Source organism: Tamandua tetradactyla, chromosome 17, assembly GCF_023851605.1.
Source record: "Tamandua tetradactyla isolate mTamTet1 chromosome 17, mTamTet1.pri, whole genome shotgun sequence".
In the NCBI taxonomy this organism is placed as follows: Eukaryota; Metazoa; Chordata; class Mammalia; order Pilosa; family Myrmecophagidae; genus Tamandua; species Tamandua tetradactyla.
This window is the reverse complement of record NC_135343.1, coordinates 47,516,217-47,523,565: the sequence shown is the minus strand read 5'-3', so window position 1 is coordinate 47,523,565 and position 7,349 is coordinate 47,516,217. Positions and strand designations below refer to the sequence as shown.

The 7,349-nt window shown below is 39.7% G+C and overlaps 1 pseudogene across 1 annotated transcript in view; it reads right to left on the bottom strand.

The window, feature by feature from the left end:
- Positions 1-7,349, bottom strand: part of LOC143661022 (STAM-binding protein-like) — a 31,935-nt pseudogene continuing 24,586 nt past the window's right edge. The window contains exons 7-9 of the transcript XR_013164388.1: positions 5,719-5,831; positions 2,356-2,455; positions 1-637 (exon numbers count right to left, since the gene is read on the bottom strand). The product of XR_013164388.1 is annotated as an STAM-binding protein-like (transcript). The remainder of the gene's footprint in view (positions 638-2,355; positions 2,456-5,718; positions 5,832-7,349) is intronic.

The following is a 7,349-nucleotide window of genomic DNA, read 5'->3' as shown; positions in this document are numbered from 1 at the left end:
TAAGTTAATTGTTATTTTATTGCAGAGGAAAAATATTCTGAAATATTTGTTATATAACAATAATTATTGACAAAATAATTTTTTAGGGTTTGCAAGCTTACCATCTGATGAGATGTACTGAACTGTCAATATCCCTTCCCATAAACCATAGGAAAATCCAAAATATTTTCTCCATGGTTTCCAAATATCTCCATAGATGCCCTAATAAGTCCAAAAGTAAACAATAAACAAATTGGCAGAGAAATGAGAAGGGTAGCTAAGAGGAAAAAATGTTAACAGTTGGCGACTCTAGAATGAAGGGTAGATAGATGTTCATTATACCATTCTTCCAATTTTTCTTCGTTTTTTAGATTTGCAGTTACAGGTAGGCTGAAAAGCTGTTTTACTGCAATCATGCTTCTTTCCAGACATGCCTAGAAAATATATTCAATTTTCTTTTCAAACCAGAAATAGAAAATCAGTTCTCCCCCAGGTTATATGCACTTCCTCTTCTTACCAAGCTTTCTGGCAATTTTAAATTAATGGACTATAGTTCAGTGATAAGGTTTTATAGTTCTTGGAGGAGTTTTGGGTCAAAATCTCATCGAAGGTCTGTGATGGTTACTGCTCGGTCCACAACAGTCACATGGCTGCAGCTCTGTGACAGGGAGAAAGAAGAAAGGTAAAGTCCTTGGAATATTCCAAAAAGTCATTCATTTTTAAAAACTCTTTATTTAAAATCCTCATTCTAGGGCAGTGCACAGTGGTTCAGTGGCAAAATTTCCACCTGCCATACCGGAGACCCAGGTTCAATTCCTGGCGCCTGCCCATGTAAAAAAAAAAATCCTCATTCTAGACCAGTGCTTCTCAGTCTGAGAAGCTACCAAGTGATTTTATGGTCTGGGAATCAATACTCCCATCAATCCTATTTATAGATGAAATCAATGTTTACGCATATATCTTTGTTTCTTTTCCAAATATATGTATATTTTAGAGTGATCTGTAAAACACACATTTATTTAAAAGAACTACTGAATTCATGGTAGCATTTTGATAATTCTATCAATCAAAAGATACTAAAATATACTTTTTATCACATGGGCCATGCTAACTTTTACATGCAAAAGGGGTTCTTATAGCTGAAGCTTGGGCACTGGCATCCTAGACCTTTTCTCCTGATTGTACAGGCTGTTTCAACATACTGGGACTTAGACATTTATTACATCTCAAGGCAGACCAACCCATTTTTTAACAGATCTGTCAGAAATTTCTTCCTTATACTGAGCTGAAAACTCATTCCAAGAGGTCTTAGATTTAGTATTTGAAGTCATATGAAATACATCCCCTAGCGCCTTTTTTCTTTTAATACTTAGAGTCAGCTCTTATTGCCTTCATACGGTTTTTCCTCTAAGCATCTCCAGTTCCTTCTGAGTCCCTTTTCCATACTGACTCATCTTTTTTTGAACCTAAAAGGAATAATAAGGAGGAGGTCTGGCCAGAATAGAATAAGGCAAGACTATCACATTAGATCTGTGAAGTAGTTACAACGTATCATTGAAATCACTGATGTTATTATCAATTACAACTTTTCCATCACAGAACAAAAACATAGGGGAAAAACAGCCTCCCAGAAGAGTCAATGAATCCTTATCTAAGCAAAATTCTGAAATCAAATATGCTTAATCTATCTTTTTTTTTCCTGAGGTAAGATTTACATAATAAAAACACTAAACATTTTAAAGTGTACAATTCAGTGGCTTTTTGTACATTTACAATGTCCAACCATCACCTCTATGTAGTTTCAAAACATTTTCATCACTCCAAAAAGAAACTCTTTGCTAATTAAGCAATAACTACCTATTCTCTGCTCTTTTTGGCCCCTGGGAACGTCTAGCCTGCTTTCTGTCTCTATCAATTTACTCAATCTGGATGTTTCATAGCAAGGGAATCACACTATATGGGGTCTTTTGTGTCTGGCTTCTTTCATTGGCATGCTTTCAGAGTTCAACTACAGTGTAGTATGTAACAGTAATTCATTTCTTTTTTATGGCTGAGCTTTGCCTATCTATCATAAGTAGCTTTTTTCCCCCACAGCATCCAAATCTCCTACTGAAGTACACCTCCACTTCCCAAGCCTCCAAAACCGAGACTTGGGGAGGTGAAGCAGTCTGATCAAAGATACACACACATTAAGAACAGAGCTATCCATTCCTATCTCACACTGCTTCCCATGGATGTCCTTATTGTGGGGATCTAGAGCGATAAATGACAAGGAATAACGTAGTATGTGGGTCAGAAAGGATGAAACACTTCATCACCTCTGACTGTCCTCTCTGCTTGAAGCAGAGCCCCAATTTCATCCACACAGATACATACACAGGACAGAGGTGGATTCTTGCTATGTGGATGAAATCCTTTCTGGCGACAGGAAGAAATCTCCTCTAGTCCATGGTCTGTTAGTTTAAAGAATCCAGTTCTGAAAGAAGAAAATGCAGGCACAGAGTCAAGCAAAGGTGTCCTCCCATCCCTAACACACACACACACACACACATATACACACACACTGGTTCTGGTCTACATCGCAGAGCTCATTTTGAGACAGCTTCATGCTGGCTCACAGGTCTCTTCTCTGGTGAATGAATCAAGGACTGACTCATCATTACCCCCATACTTGTTTTGCTGGGAGAATTCATAGTGAATGGTAGGATTTGGAATGAAAAAGAAGTAACTCTGTGAGATAATCTGTTTGATTTTTAAGTTCTCTAATCCAACAACAAGCTCTTGAAATGCCTATCACTTCAAGTAAACACTTCAAATTGTTCATGGATTGTTCTAGCTTGCTAGCTGCCAGAACGCAATATACCAGAAATGGAATGGCTTTTAAAAAGGGGAATTTAGTAAGTTTAAATTTATTAAATTTATTAAACTTATTAAAGGGGAATTTACAAGTTTACAGTTCTAAGGCTGAGAAAATGTCCCAATTAAAACAAGTCTATAGAAATGTCCAATTTAAGGCATCCAGGGAAAGATACCTTGGTTCAAGAAGGCCGATGACATTCAATGTTTCTCTCTCACCTGGAAGGGCACATGGTGAACATGGTGGCATGTGCTGGCTTTCTTGTGGCTCTACAAAAAGGGACTCCCTCCAAAATGTTTCCTCTTTTAAAGGATTCCAAAGCAACTCCACCTTCAATGGGTGGAGACATACCTCCATGGAAATCATCTAATCAAACGTTACCACCCACAATTAGGTGGGTCACATCTCCACAGGAACAATCGAAATGCTCCCACCCAGCAATACTGAATGAGGATTAAAGGACATGGCTTTTCTGGGGTCCACCATAGATTCAAACCAGTACATGGACTTTTCAAAGAAAAGCACATAAGTCATTGCTTGGATATTGTTTAAGTATCCTGGGCTTTTGCTTAAGCAAATACCATGAAATGGGTCCAGTTAACCAACGGGAATTTATTTGCTTACAGTTTGGGACCAAAAGAAAGTCCAAATCAAGGCACCATCAAGGCGATGCTTTTTTCCCCAAAGACTGTGGCATTCTGGACTGGCTGTTCATAATCCATGGTCCTCAACTTGTCCTTAACAAGGCACATGGTGGCTTCTCCTGGTCTCTCCCTTCTCTTCTGGGTTCCACAGATATTTTGCTTCTTGCTTCCTCTGGCTCTCTGTGTGCCTGAACTTCATTCTCCTTACAAAGGAGTCAGTTAATAGGATTAAGATCCATCCTGATTGGTTTGGGCCACATCTTAACGGAAGTAACCTCATCAAAAGGTCACACTTAAGAACATGTTTCCTGGGGTACATACAGCTTTAAACTTCTACACTACACCTTTTGGATCCCAAAAAGGCACATTCTTCGTAGATGCAAAATACATTTCATCATAACATCTGAAAGCCTTAAGTCATTTCAGTTACAATGCTAAGTACAAATCTCATCAAAACTGGGTATGAGTATGGTCTGTTCTGGGTGCAACACGCCTCTGAGGACCCGTGAAATCTAGAAAACAAGTCATCTGCTTCCAATATACAATGGGAAACAGATATAGGATAAACATCCCCATTTCAATACGGAGAAACTGGAAGGAAAACAAGGGTCACAGGTTCCAAACAATTCTGAAACCCAGCAAGACAAATTATCCATTAGATTTCAAGATCTGAGAGACATGTATAGACTGATATTCTGTCCTTCAGGCCTGATGGAGTACAGCCCTGCCCTCTCCAAGCACTTCTCACCCAAACACTAGGGTGAAGGCTCAACCCTCTCTGAGCATCGCGATGGTGGCCAGGTTCTCTACAAACCTTATGGCTCAGGGCCCACCGTCTCTAAGCATTGGGATGGGAGGCAGGCTCTCTGCAAACTCCTGAACAAAGGCCCCACCGTCTCTGAACACTGAAGTGTCAGTACTCTCCATGAGTAACAGGGTAGAAAGTCCACCTTTTCTAAGCGCAGCGGCAGACTTACCCTTTTCATACACATACGTGGGCCTCCTGCCTTGGCCAGAGTAGATCTCTTCAGTTCAAACCTCAGCTTCCATGATTCTGTCCTTGAAGTCATTCTTCCTTTAGTTTGTCTCTTCTCTGTCCCTTTCAATGAAGGCTAACAGTGTTTCCATTCACAGAAATTTTGCAAAATCCTTGTTGGTTTTGCATGTAGTTCACAAGGGGTCCAATCCATCAATTTCTGGTTTCTGTGCCCAAGAATTCATTTCTCAATTTATCCCCTTCCTCTCTCATTTCATCACTTTCAAATTCGGCCTTCCATCTGACATCAGAACTCAATTTTGCCAAGTTCTCTGCCACTTTAAAAGGACTGCCTTTCCTCAGGTTTCAAATAACACAATTCATCATTTCTAACTAAGCCCTTATCAGAAGTAACTTTAACATCCATATTTCTACCAACAGTCTCTTCAAAGCAATCTAGGCCTTTTCTATCAAGCTCCTCACAATTTTCCCAGCCTTTACTCATTACTCAAGTCCAAAACCATTTCGACATTTTTGGTATTTGCAATAGCATCACCTTACTCTCAATACCAAAATCTGTTTTAGATTTCTGGGCTGCTCAAGCAAATATCATGAAATGGGCGGGATTAAACAATTGGAATTTATTTGCTTATGGCTCTGAAGCTAACAGAAAGTCCATATCAAGGTATCATCAAGGTGATGCATTCTTCCTAAAGGCTGTGGTGTTCTGAGGCTGGCTACCTGCAATTCTTCATCCTTAGCTTGTCACGTGGCAAGGTACATGGTGGCATCTCCTGGTGTTACTTTCTCTTATGGATTCGTTGTTGTTCAGCCTCTTAGTTCCTGTGGTTTTCTCTCTGTGTCTGAATTTCATTGCGCTTACCAAGTACTGCAGTAATAGGATTAAGACTCATCCTGATTTGGTTGGGCCACATCTAAACTGAAGTAACCTCATCAAAAGGTCCTACTTACAATGGGTTCACACCCACAGGAATGGATTCAATTTAAGAATATTTTTCTAGGGTACATACAGGTTCAAACCACCATAGATATCCTTTTAAACAAGTATAGGAGCTTTATCAGCACATGGGGCTAATAGGGAGTCTTTTAAAAGAACAAATATATACATATATTTTTACAACCTATATATTTTATAGAGAACAAAGAGGTAAGGGCCCTTTAACTCCCAAGAAGAGAGACCTTTTCTTTTACCTTCCCCACTGCCTGCTTGTAACACTCAGACCCAGGTCCCATGTACTCACTCCTGGAACATGGGGGAGCAAACAATAGCTATTGACTCTGGTAACATCATCTGGTAGGAGCAATGTGTATGTAGATCAACACTGGAGAGAAAGGCAGTCTGTGTGGGATGAGTCTGTGAAGAGAGAAACAAATTCAGAGAAGGCTCAGTGAAGCAAGACCAGACAAGCAGGGTACATGAAGAAAGACAGATCCAAGCAGCTGCTAATAGCTGGCTATAATCTCCTTCTCAAGTTCAAAGTTTTCTGTGACCATGAGGAGAATGTCAGAAATTCACAACTAATGTACTTCCTTTCCAGTATTTTAAACAAATGTAGTTTAACACGCGTATGTGAAAAGACTCATAATTTCTAACTGACTATAAAGACTTAACTGGCTTCTCACAAGCTCTCTCTATTCAATGGAGAGACACCCATCATGGAGCCAATTAGTACACACTGTCCAATGCCTCAAACTGGTAGAAATCAAGGACTTAACAAATCACAGTCAGAGGAATGATTCTTCTTCCTCTCACAGGTGGTAAAAGGTCAAGGATGAATCTTCACAAGACATCTGGCTTCTGTGCCTTAATGCTACTTTCATCTTTTACTTTATCTCTCTGCTTCCTGACTCACAGTGTCTAAGCTCCCCTATGTAGCCTGTTCACAAGCTGCTTGTGAATTTCTTCTTGCTTTCTACTTTCACCCACTTGCAAGACTCCCAAGATCAGCTTTATAGAGAGGACTCCTAGATTTCTCTCTCCTCCATTGGCCTTGCTTCTAAGTTCCAGCCTCACATTTCCAACTGCCTGACAACCATCCCCACTGGTGATGCCTCAACCAGTACCTTTGATTTACTTGTTCAAAACTGAACACAACATTTGCACCACTTCCCAAGTAAGTCCTCCTCCTCAATTCCCTATTTCTGGTTTTGGAATGATCACTGCTACCCCCATGAGCTAGGCACAAACTCCCTGAGTCATCACTGATTCCTCTCTTACTCATTCCCCCTATTACCCTTTGAAATCTTTCTCACATTCATCGCTTCCTTCCTGAATATACTATCATCACCCTGGCTCTTATTGTTACTAGATTTCATCACTACAGTAATTTCTTAAATAATCTCCCTGCCTCAAACCTATCTTAAAACTGTCATTCTTTGAATTTTCTAATGTACAGCTTTGATCATCTCATTGCTCAGCTCAAAAACCTTCAAGAGTTCTCAACTTGAAAAAATCACAACTATCTTGCCCGTTACCCAAAGAGTATGGTTTCAATGTATTGCAATTTATTATAAAACTTATCTTCCACTGCTTCCAAACAGGAACCATAATCTGCAGCAAAACCACCCAATGCTCCAAACGCAGCCTGCCTTTACCCAATGCTGTCTCTTCCTTAGAGAATTCTTCCTTTGTCCATCTCTTCATCTCAAAATCTTACCTTCCTTTTATGATCTAGCTAAATGATCACCTCTTTCATGGATCATTTTCAGCATTCCCTTAAAACCAGGTAGGACCCCTTCCTCCTCTGAATTCTACAGCACTTTGCACCTTTTGAGGCACTTAGCATATTCTGGCTCATGTTAAGAGTTTTATTACTTGCCTATTTGTCTAACATCCTTCTTGAGACTAAAATTACGTCTAACTCAAATTTGT